A 17,203-nucleotide genomic window follows, 5' to 3' on the forward strand; every position below is an offset into this window, starting at 1 on the left:
GGATCCGAGAAGCAACGCCTGAGTTGAGAGACGTGGAAGACATCATGGACTCAAGAAAGATGTGGGGTAGTTCCAACTGGTAGGCAACCTCTCCTCGTTTTGCGAGAATGAGAAAGGGACCAATATAACAAGGAGCCAACTTGCCCTTGATACCGAAACGATGGGTACCCTTCAAGGGAGTAACCCGAAGGTAAGCCTTGTCGCCAATTTCATAAGCCACTTCCTTATGACGACGGTCATACTGGCTCTTTTGACGAGATTGGGCTGTTTTTAAATTCTCACGAATGATGCGAACTTGCTCTTCTGCATCCTGGATCATATCCGGTCCAAAGAATTGTCTTTCACCGGTTTCTGACCAGTTCAAAGGTGTTCGACATCTTCGTCCATACAGAATCTCAAAAGGTGCTTTCTTGAGACTGGATTGGTAGCTATTGTTATAAGCAAACTCGGCGAAAGGAAGGCACTTCTCCCAATCCATACCGAATGATATAACGCAAGATCTAAGCATGTGTTCGAGAATTTGGTTGACACTTTCCACCTGACCACTTGATTGAGGGTGGAAAATGGTACTAAAAGAAAGATGGGTGCCCATGGCAGTTTGGAAACTCTCCCAGAAATGAGAAGTGAAAAGACTACCACGGTCTGAATTGATCTCTAGTGGAACACCATGAAGTGAAACTATTCGAGAAATATATAAGTCAGCGAGCTGACTAGCGGTGATATTCTCTCGAACAGGTAGGAAGTAAGCCACTTTGGAAAGACGATCAATGACTACGAAGATAGCGTTATTCCCTCTCTTGGTCCTGGGAAAGCCGGTGATGAAGTCCATACCAACTTTATCCCATTTCCACTCAGGAATAGATAAACGCTGAAGGGTGCCAGCAGGTCTCTGATGTCCTGCCTTAACGCGACGACAAACGTCACAGTTGGTAGCGAACTCAGTGATTTCTCTCTTCATCCTAGTCCACCAGAACCTCTGACGTAGGTCCTAATACATCTTAGTACTACCGGGATGAATCGTGAGAGGAGATTCATGAGCCTCCTTAAGGATCAGTTGTCGTAGATGTCGATTCTTGGGAACCACCAAGCGATTCTCAAAGAAAACAACACCTTGATCATCTATAGAGAAACTACCACCAACTCCCTTGTTAATGTTTCTCTTGATCCAGGAAATTCTCGTATCCTGCTTTTGAGCAGAGATGATTTGATCCACAAGAGTAGGTTTCGCCACCAAGGTAGAAAGGAATCCATGAGGAGCAATGTGAAGGTTAAGCTTACAGAATTCCTCATGGAGAAGTGGTTGGCCCTGCTGCAACATAATATTGTTGCAATAGGACTTACGACTTAGCACATCAGCCATGACATTGCCCTTGCCTGGGGTGTAGGTAATCCCTAAGTCGTAATCTGAGATCAACTCCAACCAACGTCTTTGCCTAAGGTTCAAATCTGGTTGGGTGAAGATATACTTGAGACTCTGGTGATAGGTGTAAATCTCGCAACGTTTACCAAGAAGGTAATGTCGCCATGTATTAAGTGCATAGACTACGGCTGAAAGCTCTAAATCATGTGTAGGATAATTATCCTCATGTGGATGCAACTGTCGAGATGCATAGGCAATCACATGGCGATCCTGCATAAGAATGCAACCTAGTCCCTGTCGTGAGGCGTCGCAGTAGATAAAGTCTTTAGTGAAATCCGGTGGCACAAGTATGGGAGCAGAAGTCGGGCGTCTTTTCAGTTCCTGAAAACTGTACTCACACTGTGGGGACCACTCAAACTTTTTATCTTTCTTGAGAAGTTCCGTGAGAGGTTTGGCCACTTTGGAGAAGTTCTCAACGAAGCAGCGACAATAACTGCCTAGACCAAGGAAACTCCTAACTTGTTTAACTGTTTCATGTGGAGTCCAATCAAGGACGACCTGAACTCTCTCGGGATTGACAGCAATGCCCTTACCAGAGATCACGTGGCCTAGGTAGGTCACTTCTGGCAACCAAAATTCGCACTTGGAGAACTTGGCATAAAGGTGATGCTCCCTGAGTTCCTCTAACACAAGTCTAAGATGCTCGGCATGCTCTTCCTCGTTCTTCGAGTAAATAAGGATATCATCGAGGTAAACCACGACGAACTTGTCTAAGTACTCCATGAAGATCGAGTTCATCAAGCAGGAGAATGTGGCTGGAGCATTGGTTAGACCAAAGGACATGACGGTGTACTCGTACTGACCATAACGAGTGACAAAATCCATTTTAGGAATGCCCCATTTCTGATCTTGATTTGGTGGTAGCCTAACCTCAAATCCATCTTGGAAAAGACTGAGGATCCAGCGAGCTGATCATATAGGTCGTTGATCCTGGGGAGCGGATACTTGTTCTTTATCGTGACCAAATTAACGGGACGATAATCTACAACCATCCGGTCCGTACCATCCTTCTTCTTGACGAAGAGAACGGGGCAAGCCCAAGGAGAAGAACTAGGATGGATGAAACCCTTTTGCAAGGACTCATCAAGTTTTTTCTTAAGCCCAACTAGCTCTAAGGGTGCCATCTTGTAAGGTCTCCTAGAAATTGGGGCGGTTCCTGGGAGAAGATCTATGACAAACTCTACATCCCTGTCAGGTGGAATACCTGGCAGTTCCTCAGGGAAGACATCCCGAAAGTCACGGACTACCGGGATATCTTCAAGGTCTGGAAGAGGGCTGGCATTAAGAGAATAAAGCTGACGCTTTGCAATTCTGGTGGAGACAATGACTATCTTGCCAGATGGGTGTGTGAGCTGAACAGACCTGGTGTAACAATCAATCTTGGCATAATGAGCTTTCATCCAGTCCATACCCAAGATGATGTTAATATCTGAAGACTTAAGAGATATCAAGGAAGCTAGGAATACAAGTCTGTCAACATGTATTTCATTGCCATAACTTATCCTAGAAGTTTTCCATTTGGATCCAGGAGTTTGAATGAGTAGTGGGGAGGGCATATCACAAAATGACATGTCGTGCAAACGAGCATAGCTTTCAGAAATGAAGGAATGAGATGCCCCAGTATCGAACAGAACCGATGCTGGATGACAGTTGACAAGGAGTGTACCAAGAGCGACATCTGGATCATCATGAGTATCTTTAGCTGAGACGTGATGCACACGTCCATGTTCTGTGGGAGCTGACTTAGCACTGATCATCTTGTGTGATGGCTTACTACCACGGCCAACAGACTTCTCGGGCTGGGATGGAGCAACACTGGTCTGAGTGCATATACGGGCAATGTGGCCTGGCTCTTCGCACTTGTAACAAATCTTGGAGGTAGGACGTGGACCCGCATTGGCAGGCGGTCCACCAATAGGCCTGGGTGGAGCATATGGCTGAACTGGGTGAGGCGCCACATAAGATGGCGTCGGTGTGTAGCCAGGTGGAAGAGCAGAGTTTGGAACTCAAATCCGGCGCTTCTGAGAACTAGAAGTGGAGGAAGAACCCAAATCACGGGTGTGCTTACGAGACTCCTCGTAAGTGAGCTGAGCTGTCTCCGCATTAATGGCCTTGTTCACAAGAGCCTGGAATGTATTGCAATGGTGCAAGTGGAGATCACGACGCAACTTGGGTTGAGACCCTTCCGGAACCTAGCCTGCTTCTTGGCGTCCGTGGACACTTATTCTGTAGCATAGCGAGCGAGGTTCTCAAACTCTCTACTGTAAGCATCAACAGCCATCTTTCCCTAGGTGAAACTACAGAACTCTTCTCTCTTGCGATCGATGAGGGCTTCAGGAATGTGATGCTCGCGAAAAGCCTCAGTGAAATCTCTCCAGGTAGGAATCTGACCAGCTGGAAGCATAGCCTCATAGTTTTGCCACCAAAGACTAGCAGGACCTTCTAGGTGATATGCAGCATAGATGACCTTGTCACCTTCAGCTCCGTTCACAGAATGCAGCTTGTGAGTGATACTACGAAGCCAGTCATCTGCATCGAGTGGCTCAATGGAATGATGGAAGGTGGGTGGTTTCAAACCAATGAAATCATGGATGGTCGCTGACTCTTTGCACTGGGGTGCGGTGTTCTCCTCGATACGTGCTAACAAGCGGTTAGACTCACGCTTGTTCCTCTCCATCTCTAACATGAACACTGCCAACGAAGACTGGTCGGGAGGATCCTCATCCCTACCATCTCCGTGGTTCCGGCTACGAGCAACAGAACTTCGGTTAACCGGCAACATCCTGAAGAATGAAACCAAGGAAACAAGGATGGATTCAACATCAACTATAGGATGTAGAAGGTAGCACAAAAAATTAGTATCTCTCGAACTCCTAGTACAATTCTGGCATCATAACGGCAGTAAAATGCTCAAAATGAGGCATTCTGCAAAAGACAGGGTAGCACCATACTCAACACCATCACTCAAGGTTCTGAGATATTACTAAACATGCTACACCGGAGGTACTCGAACTGGGATATGACTCTGATCAACCAATCCTAAGAGACTACGGAGTAGTAACACGTGATCCTGATAGACAGAAGAGGAAGCCTAGTTCCTTAACCCCGTAGGAAAGATAGGATGACTCAGATCAGAAGGCATGAGGTAAAAGGAGTAAAAAGAGCCTTACGTTCCCTTCCACAATCAATTCCCTTATATAACTAAAGAATTTCTAGACTCAACTTCGACCAGGTTGGCTTGGAAATCCTACAGGCAGTCAGGCTCCGATACCAAAGCTGTCAGGACCCTGATTCTAAGTCACACCGATCTAGCATGTAACACCTCATATCACTTTGCGGCCTCACGCACGGTATTCCCACGGGTGTTGCCTTACCATGGCCCGGGACTGTTTGCGCCTTTTGGCTCACGTATATGATAGTGTCGCTAGCATCCATATGACAGAGAACCCGGGCCGACATGACTAGTCGTGAACCCAAAGTGGCACTAACTTATGGGGACAGGCATACATGAAACAACATCGAGCATGTCGGTCAGTAGAGTGTGAATCCGGGCTGTAGCAACTGGGCTAACAGGACTCCGGGAACCCGGGCTGTAGCAGGCTAGGCAGGACTCCAGATGTCACAGCATGACATTTCCTTGAATGGACAGACATAGGAACAAAGTGAATCACATCCCGGCCAGTCTAAGTGTTCTGGAGCAGTAGTGCTGGGCTAGCAGGACTCCGGTAAACCGAGCTGTAGCAGACTACCATGGCTCGGTGGAAGCACTAGACTACATTTCCCCATAAGAGAGGCTACCAAGGATAGACAACTAGGTTGTCGGATCCCACACATAGCAATACACGTTACACGTACGCATAACATGCAAGTATGTGCTGTACAACATGGCATCACAACATAACGCAAACTCATATAGATAAAGGACCAGAAGAGCCACATAGCATTAAATACAAACAAGGGTCACATGACCCATCACTCAGAGCATACAAGCAATGGAAGCATTACATGTCTGAGTACAGACAACTACAAAAGAAAAAGGCTGAGGAGCCTGACTATCCACAACATCCGATCAAGATCGTAGCTGAGGTACAAGCTACTTGTCGAAGTCCACGTAAACTAGTAAGACCGAAGTCTCCGCTGCAAAAACATAAATAAAGCAACATGAGTACAAAGGTACTCAACAAGACTTACGTCAGATCCTATCATACATGCATTTGTATCAAGAAGGTAATGTGGAGTTTAGTTGCAGCAAGCCAGCTTTGACTCAGTGGCTATCCTGTACTACGACTGCTGGTAACTCTTTTGAGGTGGCGCACACGAGTCCACTAATCACCACATCAATACTCTACTATGGATTCATTCCCGTCTCCCTACGAGAAGGCCATCCATAGCACTCACACTTGTCTTGAGCATTTTAGAGTGTCCACTTCAAGTTGTCTATGTACCACGTAAGCATCCAAGAAGTCCATAACCGAGGACACGGCTATTCGAATAGATCATGATAACCCTGCAGGAGTGTACTTCTTCACACACGCTCTCGCCACTTACCACCATGTACACGTCATGTATCTCGGCAACCTTCAAGCAGAAGCCTGGCGAGGGAGTCGGCCACGACCTAACTAACCACACAGTTCTCTAGTCCAGGTTTATCGCCTATTTGGGTTCCATCCGCAAGGAGATCCGGCCGGGGTGTCGCTCACGGCCCCAAACGATGTGTGCAGGGTTCCCAAGCCCACCTCGCCGGATGGATCTACGCTTGGTACACCGTGCCACTTGTGCCTAGTCTGTCCCAAGCCCACCTGGCCGGGTGCCACTTGGTAGACTACTAACACTACCTACAAACACCAGAAACTATTTGCGACTCCTGGACAGAGATCAAGTTGGTTAATAAGTCGAGAGAGCTTGGAGCGCCCGGAGCCCAATGTGTGGTAGTAGCTAGTCATTGGACAACATACACAGAACTCAGTGCTTAAGGACGGTTCCAGTGAGACAACCCACCATGTACTCCTACATGGCCTCTCACCGCTACCTTTACCAAATCGTGTTCACCCACTTAACTCTCAGCACCAGAACATAACATAACACTCCAATTCATTCTGATTTAGTAAAATACTAAACCAATTTATTTTCTTCTGAAAATTATTGTTGGAACTAATTGGATTATTCCAAAGCCCCATAGTAAAAATCAGAATTATTGGACATATATAATATATATAACATATATATATCCAATGCAAATAATTATTGCATTAATTCCAAATGGCCAAAATAAATATTTATGAGTTCCTAAAAATATTGGTTTGAATTTTACCTCTGACCAATATTTTCAAAGAGCAACATGAACATTTTCTTGGACCTTTTTGGAGCAACTTTTATGTGGGTTATTTCCAGAAATGATTTCTGAGGGTTTCACAAATCCCCATTTCAAATTTAAATGGAATTTAAACATGATGCACACATGACTAGCTAGTCTAGGTCATACCAGAACTAGGGATGTGACACAGTCCGGCACCGATCACACCCATGGATGCCGAACACAATTCAGATATCATCGGTGGCTCGGGCACCGAACCAACGCCTTCCGCCCGTGTAATCATGGCGGTGAACGCCCCATGGACCGAGCCCTTCTTAGCCTACTTCAATAGGAATGAGCTCCCTGACGACCAAAACGAGGCCCGTCGCATAGTTCGACGCTCCGAAGCCTACAAAGTTCACGAAGGAGAACTCTATAAGAAAAGTACTACCGGAGTCCTTCAAAGATGTATCTCCGAAGAGGAGGGACGACAGCTGTTGGCCGAAATACATGCTGGTATTGGCAGCCATCATACCGTAGCTCGGGCCCTTGTAAGTAAGGCCTTCCGTACGGGTTTCTTTTGCCCCACGGCCCGAGCAGATGCACAAAACCTCATACAACACTGTGTCCAATGCCAGGTCTTTGCCAATCAAAGCCATATGCCGCCCACTGCCCTACAAACAATCCCCATTACTTGGCCTTTTGTAGTCTGGGGGCTAGAGATGGTCGGACCCCTTCAAGGGGTAAGCCATAAGAAGAAATATTTACTAGCTATGGTGGATAAATTCACTAAGTGGATAGAGGCCAAACCAGTAAAACGGCTGAAGCCGGACCAGTGCAAGATTTTATCTCCGGCATTGTACACTGTTATGGTGTCCCACATAGCATTATCATTGATAACGACTCTAATTTCACAGTCGATGAGGTGAAAAATTGGTGTGCTAATCTAGGTATTAAACTCGATTACGCCTCCGTGTATCACCCCAAAACAAACAGTCAAGTTGAACGGGCCAATGGCCTGATAATGAGCGGCATCAAACCCAGACTAGTGTGATCCCTAAAGGAGTTGGATAAGCACTGGGTCGAGGATCTTGACTCCGTACTCTAGAGGCTGCAGACCACGCCCAACCGCATGACCGGATACACACCGTTCTTCATGTTGTACGGTGCAGAGGCTGTCTTGCCCTGTGATATTATTCATGATTCACCTCGAGTGTGCATGTATGAGGAGAGAGAGGCCGGGCTCGATTGGAAGGACGACTTAGATGGCCTGGAGGAGGAGCGTGATGTCTCAAAAGCCCATTCCGCATTCTACTAACAACAAACTCGAAGATACCAAAGCAAAGAAGCGCGGGCAAAGACTTATAATGTCGGTGAACTCGTTCTACGCCTACCGGAGAAGAAAAAGGACAAGATCAAGCACAAATGGGAGGGTCCCTTCATTATAGATGAAGTTCTCACTTGAGGAGCCTATCGCCTTCGCAATGCATCGGATAATCGCTTAGAGCCGAACCCATGGAACGCTGCTAGGCTCCGAAGATTCTACACCTAAGTCTGGACACATGCCTTTGTTCATTCCCTTTTTCCCTCCTTTTCAATTTTTTTCCTTTTTCTTTTCGTTTTATATGATTTCTAGCATGTGCTCGGGTAAGCCGCACACTTGAGGGGTATACATCCTTAAATGTACATTCCCCACCATAACTCGGGGCTTCTCTCAATAGAAGCTTATTATTATTTTGAGCATAAAGCTCATCACATAGATGTGTTGTTTCCTCATATGTGTCCTGTCTTTGCCATTATATGCACCTCTTTGACTTAAGTTTTTGCCAAGCTGGGTTGCCTGGCTCCTGTGCTTATTCCCTACTTTCCCATTTGTTCGGCTAGGGCATAAAGGGAGCACCTCTATGATTGTTAAAACCGGGTCATCCGGACATGTACCTCAAACGGGTGAAGCTGAAAGCTAGCGTTCTTAAGGGAATAACTAGCAAAAGGTCCGTGCGTTGCAATGGAAGAAAACACCCATTACTGTGGAAACCTAGGTTGAAGATTAAATAGGGGTTTAGTTGAAATAGGATCAGATCTAGCTCGTGCACCACAGGTTCGACTCACACGCCTTCCCTCCTATCGGGGAAAATGACACCTATGGGATCACAGGAATCCCTACTACGGTTGACAGGGCATGGGGCTGTGGAAAGAGCTGGTTTAGAAGATCAACGCGGGGGAAATTTTATCCAAGTTCGGACTGCAAGTGATGCATAATACCCTAGTCCTGCTTTGGTGTATCTTTGGTGTTCTTGAGATCTTGAACTAGCTGCGGTGCATGCCTAGTCTAAAGAATCCCCATCTTTCCTCAATATGCCTCGGGCCTCCTTTTATATGTCAAAGGGGCTGCCACAGCGGCACATACGAGGTGGAAAGTGTCTATAGTATACAAGTTTATCTCCTGACATCATAGGACAAACGCACTTAATGTGTCGCCTATGTGTCATCTTGCTTTATCGGGGACGGCAGAGAACCTCATTCCGTCCGTCGCCGCCTCGCCTTGCTTCGACATGCGTCTAGGGTGATGAGGCATGCGGTGCCATGCTGGCTGGCTGGTTGCTGAGCTGGTGTGGTGGCAGGGTCTTCACGAAGATCTGCATGCCACCACGCAGGTGCTTGCCTGGTTGGCCTAGAAGCTGCCTACTGCCACGTAGGTGCGTGCCTAGTTGGCTAGCTGGCTGCTGCATCGGAATGGACATGGGGCAGCGAAACCTTGGTAAGTGCGGCCCTGGTTGTGGCCCCGCAGATGTCCCCGACAAGGGTCTTGCCGGGGTCTTGTGGGCGTCCCCGGCAAGGGTCTGGCCGGGGGGCCTTTATCTTTCGGTTCTCATCTAATCTTGCAGGCCTTCAGTCTCCACAAAGATCTTCATGCCACCATGCAAGTGCTCCCGAGCTTCGGTCTTGACGCTTATCGATGGCGTCATAACTCTCAGGCTCATGGGTGGCGGTCTTGCTAGTGTTGCGAAAGTTGCCCCGGCAAAGCTTTTGCCAGGGCCATGGAGGCCTCCAGGACAAGGCTCTTGTTGGGTGAAGCCCATCTTGTCCCTTCGCTCTTTATGCTTCTGGCTTGGGTGCTGCCTCGACAACTTTGTATCTTTTATTCCTCAGCCCTGCCGAGCCCGGCCACAGGTGTGGCTACGACTGCCCGTGCACAAGTAAAGGGGTACAGAAGGGCCCTACTTTTGTACACCGACAGGAGCCCCCGGGTGTGGGCCATACATAAGCGCAGAGTGTTGTTGTGCCAGGACCAGAATGGTGCATAGGCATGCGTGGCAGAGTTTTTACTTCGGTAGCTCCTTCGCCAGTTGCGCTTCCCCATGACTAGCATTGAGTGCATGACGTCGGGGTCATGCGTGGGGCGGTTGCAGCATGCTTGCGTCACCTCATGGTGAATAGTAAAGAAGTGTCCCGCGTCTTCCCCATAAAAAAGAGGAAACCACAGAGGGCACTACTCGTTTACCCTCCACGCCTTTTTCCAATCTTGGAACCATTGTTCCCCTCTTGTTCCTCAAGCACAAATCGGAGCCCTCGCCTCTGCTTGCCGCCGCTACGCCCCCATTGCCTTTGACCCCTCATCCCCTCCTAGCCACCATGGTGCCCAACACCGGCAAGGGCAAGGGAGCGGCCAAAGACGACAGAGGGAAGGAGGTGCAGGAGAGCGAGTTAGTGGAGCTTCAGATGCAGCGTGCCTTCTTCACCTCGACGGTACACGTGCTCATCCTCATGGACATGTTCAGGCCCCTGTGGGGAAGGGAGACGTTGGGGCACCCCACCACGCGTATCATCCCCGCCGCCTTCGCCAAGGACGGCCCGAATCGTTATCCCTTCTTCGTTGATTACATCTCCTGCGGGCTCTGCCCCCTTTCTCCGATTTCTTCAACGGCATCATGCATACCTACGGCTTTCACCTTCTGGACTTCACGCCGAATGCCATGGCGTGCATGGCCTTCTTCGCCCATCTTTGTGAGGGCTTCGCCGGAGTGCTCCCAAGCACGGTGCTCTTCCGCCACTACTTCTATCCTCGCATCCAGCCAGGGGCGCCATCTCTAGTTGTTTCACCTAGATCCCGAGGACCCAGGGCAGGGGAAAGTACCCGAAGGGTGCCCAGAAGGAGTAGTGGGAAGAGTGGCGGGGCCGGTGATGCTGGATTGAGGAGGCAGATCTGCAGGAGTTCTGCCGGGTCCGTCGAGTGCTGTCGATCTGCGAAAAGACTGGGATGATGTCGACGCCAACGACGAAAAGCTCACGGTGGCCACCACCAGGATCCATCGCCTCACTTTGGCCGGGCTCACCCTCGAGATGATTGGGGCCGACTTCATCCGCCGCCGGATTGCCCCACTTCATAACAAGGGGAGGCCGGCCTGGGACTTCCGAAATGCAGCCGATGTCATGAGGCTCCGCCCTGGCTTAAAGCACAATTTCACGGTGCTGCAGCATGCCCACTCTGCCAGAAGCTGTTTCAGCTCAAAGTCGACGAGGCCGGCGGAGTCGAGAGGACTGGCAAGGCCGAGAAGGCCGGCAAGGCCATCAAGGTCGGCGGGTCTTTGTTTGGGTTGCCAGCGGGAGTGGTCCCGTTAAGCAACAACTCTTGCCAGACCACCATCATCGCTATGATGTCGGACTTCAACACGCACGGCCTCGATCCAAGCTGGGCTGAGCCAGAAGCGGAGCGGGTGCATGCCTTCTTTGACAACCTATCGGAGAGGTATGTCCGTGACGAGTGATACGTCTCCAACGTATCTATAATTTTTGATTGTTCCATGCTATCATATTACCAACCTTGGATGTTTTATATGCATTTATATGCTATTTTATATGATTTTTGGGACTAACCTATTAACCTAGAGCCCAGTGCCAGCTTCTGTTTTTTTCCTTGTTTTAGAGTATCGCAGAAAAGGAAAATCAAACGGAGTCCAATTGACCTGAAACTTCATGGAACTTATTTTTGGAAGGAAAGCAACCTGGGAGACTTGGAGTCCAGGTAAGGGAAGCAACGAGGAAGCCATGAGGCAGGGGGGGCGCGCCCTCCACCCTCGTGGCCCCCTCGTGGATCCCCTGACGTACTTCTTCCGCCTATATATCTCCATGTACCCTAAAAACATCCGGGAGCACAATAGATCGGGAGTTCCGCCGCCAGAAGCCTCCATAGCCACCGAAAACCAATCTAGACCCATTCCGGCACCCTGACGGAGGGGGGAATCCCTCTCCGGTGGCCATCTTCATCATCTCGGTGCTCTCCATGACAAGGAGGGAGTAGTTCTCCCTCGGGGCTGAGGGTATGTACCAGTAGCTATGTGTTTGATCTCTCTCTCTCTCTCTCTCTCTCTCTCTCTCTCTCTCTCTCTCTCTCGTGTTATTGATTTGGCATGATCTTGATGTATCACGAGCTTTGCTATTATAGTTGATCTGATGATGTTTCTCCCCCTCTACTCTCTTGTAATGGATTGAGTTTCCCCTTTGAAGTTATCTTTTCGGATTGAGTCTTTAAAGATTTGAGAACACTTGATGTATGTCTTGCCGTGCGTATCTATGGTGACAATGGGATATCACGAGATTCACATGATGTGTGTTTTGGTGATCAACTTGTGGGTTCTGCCCATGAACCTATGCATAGGGGTTGGCACATGTTTTTGTCGTGATTCTTCGGTAGAAACTTTGGGGCACTCTTTGAGGTTCTATGTGTTGGTTCATAGATGAATCTGAGATTGTGTGATGCATATCATATAATCATACCCACGGATACTTGAGGTGACATTGCAGTATCTAGGTGACATTAGGGTTTTGGTTGATTTGTGTCTTAAGGTGTTATTCTAGTATGAACTCTAGGGCTGTTTGTGACACTTATAGGAATAGCCCAATGGATTGATTGGAAAGAATAACTTTGATGTGGTTTCGTACCCTACCATAATATCTTCGTTTGTTCTCCGCTATTAGTTACTCTGGAGTGACTCTTTGTTGCATGTTGAGGGATAGTTATGTGATGCAATTATGTTATTATTGTTGAGAGAACTTGCACTGGTGAAAGTATGAACCCTAGGCCTTGTTTCAACGCATTGCAATACCGTTTACGCTCACTTTTATTATTAGTTACCTTGCTGTTTTTATATTTTCAGATTACAAAAACCTATATCTACTATCCATATACCACTTGTATCACCATCTCTTCGCGGAACTAGTGCACCTATACAATTTACCATTGTATTGGGTGTGTTGGGGACACAAGGGACTCTTTGTTATTTGGTTGTAGGGTTGCTTGAGAGAGACCATCTTCATCTTACGCCTCCTACGGATTGATAAACCTTAGGTCATCCACTTGAGGGAAATTTCCTACTGTCCTACAAACCTATGCACTTGGAGGCCCAACAACGTCTACAAGAAGAAGGTTGTGTAGTAGACGTCAAGCTCTTTTCTGGCGCCGTTGCCGGGGAGGTGAGTGCTTGAAGGTATATATTTAGATCTTGCAATCGAATCTTTTTGTTTCTTGTTTTAGCACTAGTTAGTTTCTAAAAGAAAATAAAAAATATGGAATTGTGTTTGCCTCATACGCTTCATCTTTTTAATATCTTCCGTGAGTATGATGGAAAGGAAAATTGTGCTCAAATGCTAGAAGAAGAATGTATTAAAATGTTTGGCACTAAATCTTTGAATGATGGGCATGATTGCAATGTTGTTAGTATGAATTCCTTGAATATCCATGATGCTAATGATATGCAAATCCACAAGCTTGGGGAAGCTAAGTTTGATGAAGATGATATATTTTGTCCCCCAAGTTTTGATGAGCAAATTTATTATGATGAAAGCATGCCTCATACCTATGATGATTATTGTGATGACACGTATGCTTTAAATAATAATGATAACAAAGAAACTTGTCATCTTGATTTCAATTTTCAATCCCATGATAGTTATTTCGTTGAGTTTGCTCCCACTACTATTGATGAGAAGAATTTTTCTTATGTGGAGAGTAGTAAATTTTGCATGCTTGTAGATCATGAAAAGAATGCTTTAGGTGCTGGTTATATTGTTGAATTCATTCATGATGCTACTGAAAACTATTATGAGGGAGGATCATATGCTTGTAGGAATTGCAATAATATCAAGTTTGCTCTCTATGTGCTTAAAGTTTTAAAGTTATGCTTGTTTTACCTTCCTATGCAAGTTGATTCTTGTTACCACAAGTTGTTTGCTCACAAAATACCTATGCATAGGAAGTGGGTTAGAATTAAATGTGCTAGCCATATTCTTCATGATTCTCTCTTTATGTTTCAATTATTATCTTTTATGTGAGCATCATTGAAATCATCATGCCTAGCTAGGGGCGTCAAACGATAGCGCTTGTTGGGAGGCAACCCAACTTTATTTTTGTTACTTGATTTTTGCTCCTGTTTAGTAATAAATAATTTATCTAGCCTCTGTTATGATTGAGTTTTTATGTTTAATTAGTGTTTGTGCCAAGTAGAACCGTTGGGAAGACTTGGGGAAAGTCTTTGCGATCATGCTGTAAAAAAAACTTTAGCACTCACGAGAATTGATGCCATTTTTTTATTGGAGAGTGATATTTAGTTAATTCTTTTTGAAGATGATTAATAGATAAATTCCTTAGGTCCATAAATTTATTTTTGAATTTTTGGGGTTCCAGAAGTATACGTTTTTGACAGACTCTGCTTTCTATGTGTTGTTTTCTTATTTTGATGAATCTATAATTAGTATCGGAGGGTATGAACCATAGATAAGTTTGAATACAGTAGATATCACACCAATATGAATTTAGAATGAGTTCACAAAAGTACGTAAGTGGTGATTTATTTTCTTATACTAACAGAGCTCACGAGTTTTCTACTTTAAGTTTTGTGCTGTGAAGTTTTCAAGTTTTGGGTAAAGATTCGATGGACTATGGAATAAGGAGTGGCAAGAGCCTAAGCTTGGGGATGCCCAAAGCACCCCAAGGTAATATTCAAGGACAACCAAGATCCTAAGCTTGGGGATGCCCCGGAAGGCATCCCCTCTTTCGTCTTCATTCATCGGTAACTTTACTTGGAGCTATATTTTTATTCGCCACTTGATATGTGTTTTGCTTGGAGCGTCATTTTAATTTATTTAGTTTTGCTTTCTGTTTTAATAAAATACCAAGATCTGAAATTCTTAAATGTTAGAGAGTCTTCACATAGTCGCATAATTATTCGACTACTCTTTGAGCTTCACTTATATCTTTCGGAGTAGTTTGTTGTTGTTCTAGTGCTTCACTTATATCCTTTTAGAGCACGGTGGTGGTTTCATTTTAAAGAAATAGATGAACTCTCATGAATCAATTATATTATTTTTGTCGGCGTTCTAGGAACGGGGGTCCCCAGACTTGCCTGCCTGCGGCCTGCGGCGTGGCTCAAAGGGGGCCCAGCACGGCCCATCTTCATCAACACAAGACTCAAGACCCTCGCGAGGGGCCAAGCCTCGCGGGGCGGACGACGTGGAGCTTCCTCAGGCCCGGCCTCATCAGGCTGGCTCACGAGGAGGTGGAGAAATCAAGGCGGGGTACCTCGCGAGGTGCCCGTGACGCAAGCCATGACGACTTGGGGTGCCAGACGGGTGCCAGCCCACGCAGCGTCCTCCTTTCCTCTTTGGTGCAAAGGGAGCAAGCGCAGCCGCGGAGTACCGAGGCATCAGGCAAAGGTTGCCATTTCGGTGCAACGAGGCCAGGACCAGAAGGACTACGAGATGGAGGTCACCGTGGAGCCCAAGACGGCGTCATCACCTGAGCTTTGCGCAGGCGAAGACTGCTTTTGTCAGGATAGTTGATACTTGCTGTCCCCCTTCAAATTAGACCGCCATTGTTGGCTCCCTTCCCGCTCGATATTTGGGAAGAGGACCAGGGCCTCTATAAATAGGACCAGCCGCCCACATGGCAAGGGGTCGGCCGGCGAGTAAGAGTAAGGCAGTGAGTGAGTGAGAGAGAGAGAAAGAGAAAGGTGGCTGAACTTCTCCCAGCAGTTCAGAGCCCCATCCAAGAACAGACCCTCGCGAGGCTGTTCTTCCTTGTATTGCTCATCATCATCAGCCCCAAGAGGCAATCCACCCACCACACACTAGAGTAGGGTATTACACCACAACGGTGGCCCGAAGCAGTATAAACCTTGTGTCTCTTGTGTAGTTCTTTCAGTAGTCTAGATCCTTGCGAGACGGAGAGGTAGAAGGCGTAATCTCCGCGCACACCCCAGTGTTCGAACCTTAAGGGTCTGCCGGAACCCGAAATCCGACATTTGGCGCGCCAGGTAGGGGTGCGCCGGAATTCGTCTTCCACCGCCCCGTTCTCCTCCTACCGCCGCATCCACGTCCGACGCTCGTCGGGCCCGCGCCGAGCGCCGGGCCGCCATTGCTTCCCGCGTTGCCTAGACGGCGCCCGTCGGCGAACGTCCTCGTCGTTCCCCGTCGCCTGCCATCAACGCCGCCACCGACTGGGCGGGGGGCAAGCATCAAGCGTCGTCTTAGCATCCATCCGTGTAGCAAGACGGCCGCACCGCTACTCCATCGCTCGCACCAGCTGGTTCTTCGTCCCGCGCGCTCCGCGCCCCCTTGGAGGCTCGAGCTGCGCTCCTCGCGGCAAACGAGCTCCTGCGCTACCGTCCTGTCGACGACGTCTACGAAGAATGGCTCGACCGTGTCGCCGAGCTCGTCCGCACCGCGGGGGGCTCTCCCGCGCCGTCCGTTCCGCTGTGCCGCACCCCGCCCCACGTGGGAAACAAAGCTCCGAGGGCGTACCAGCTGCCTCCTATCCAAGAACACGCCATTGCTCCAAGGCGTGTGGCCCCTGGGCAGAACCCGCTCCGTCAGGTGCCAGCGCAGCAAGAGCGGAGCTGCCAAGAAGTCCCTTGCCCACAAGGAGCTGCCGGGCGCTTCCTGCTCCGGCACGCTGCGACCCTGCTCCGGCTCCGGCACACCAAGACCCCGCGCTGTTCCCAGCTGCAGCGCGTGGGGACCCTCAAGACCGAGCTCTCCACCAGCCGAAGCCTTTCGTGGCCACCATAGGCTGCTGTGCCTACACCACCGAGCTGCATAGCGTCGCGTGGCCCGGCAAGTTCAAGCCAGACCTACCTCCTCGTTACAACGGCACAACTGACCCTGCAGAGTTCCTCCAGCTCTATGAGCTGGGCATCGAAGCTGCCAGCGGGGACGAGAAGGTCATGGCGAACTAGTTCCCCATGGCGCTCAAGGAAGGAGCTCGCACCTGGCTCCTGAATCTGGCTCCAGGCACGATCTCTTCCTGGGACCAGATGTGCACCTGCTTCATCGCCAACTTCCAAGGTACTCGCGACCGGCCGCCCGCCGTGAGGGACATGCGCCGCATCAAGCAACAACCCGGAGAGACTCTGCAAAAGTACATCCAGCGCTTCAACAACACGCGCCTCAAGATCTCCAAGGTGTCCGAGGAGGCCATCATCTCGGCCTTCTCCGAT

This window comes from Triticum aestivum, chromosome 3A, assembly GCF_018294505.1.
Source record: "Triticum aestivum cultivar Chinese Spring chromosome 3A, IWGSC CS RefSeq v2.1, whole genome shotgun sequence".
NCBI lineage: Eukaryota > Viridiplantae > Streptophyta > Magnoliopsida > Poales > Poaceae > Triticum > Triticum aestivum.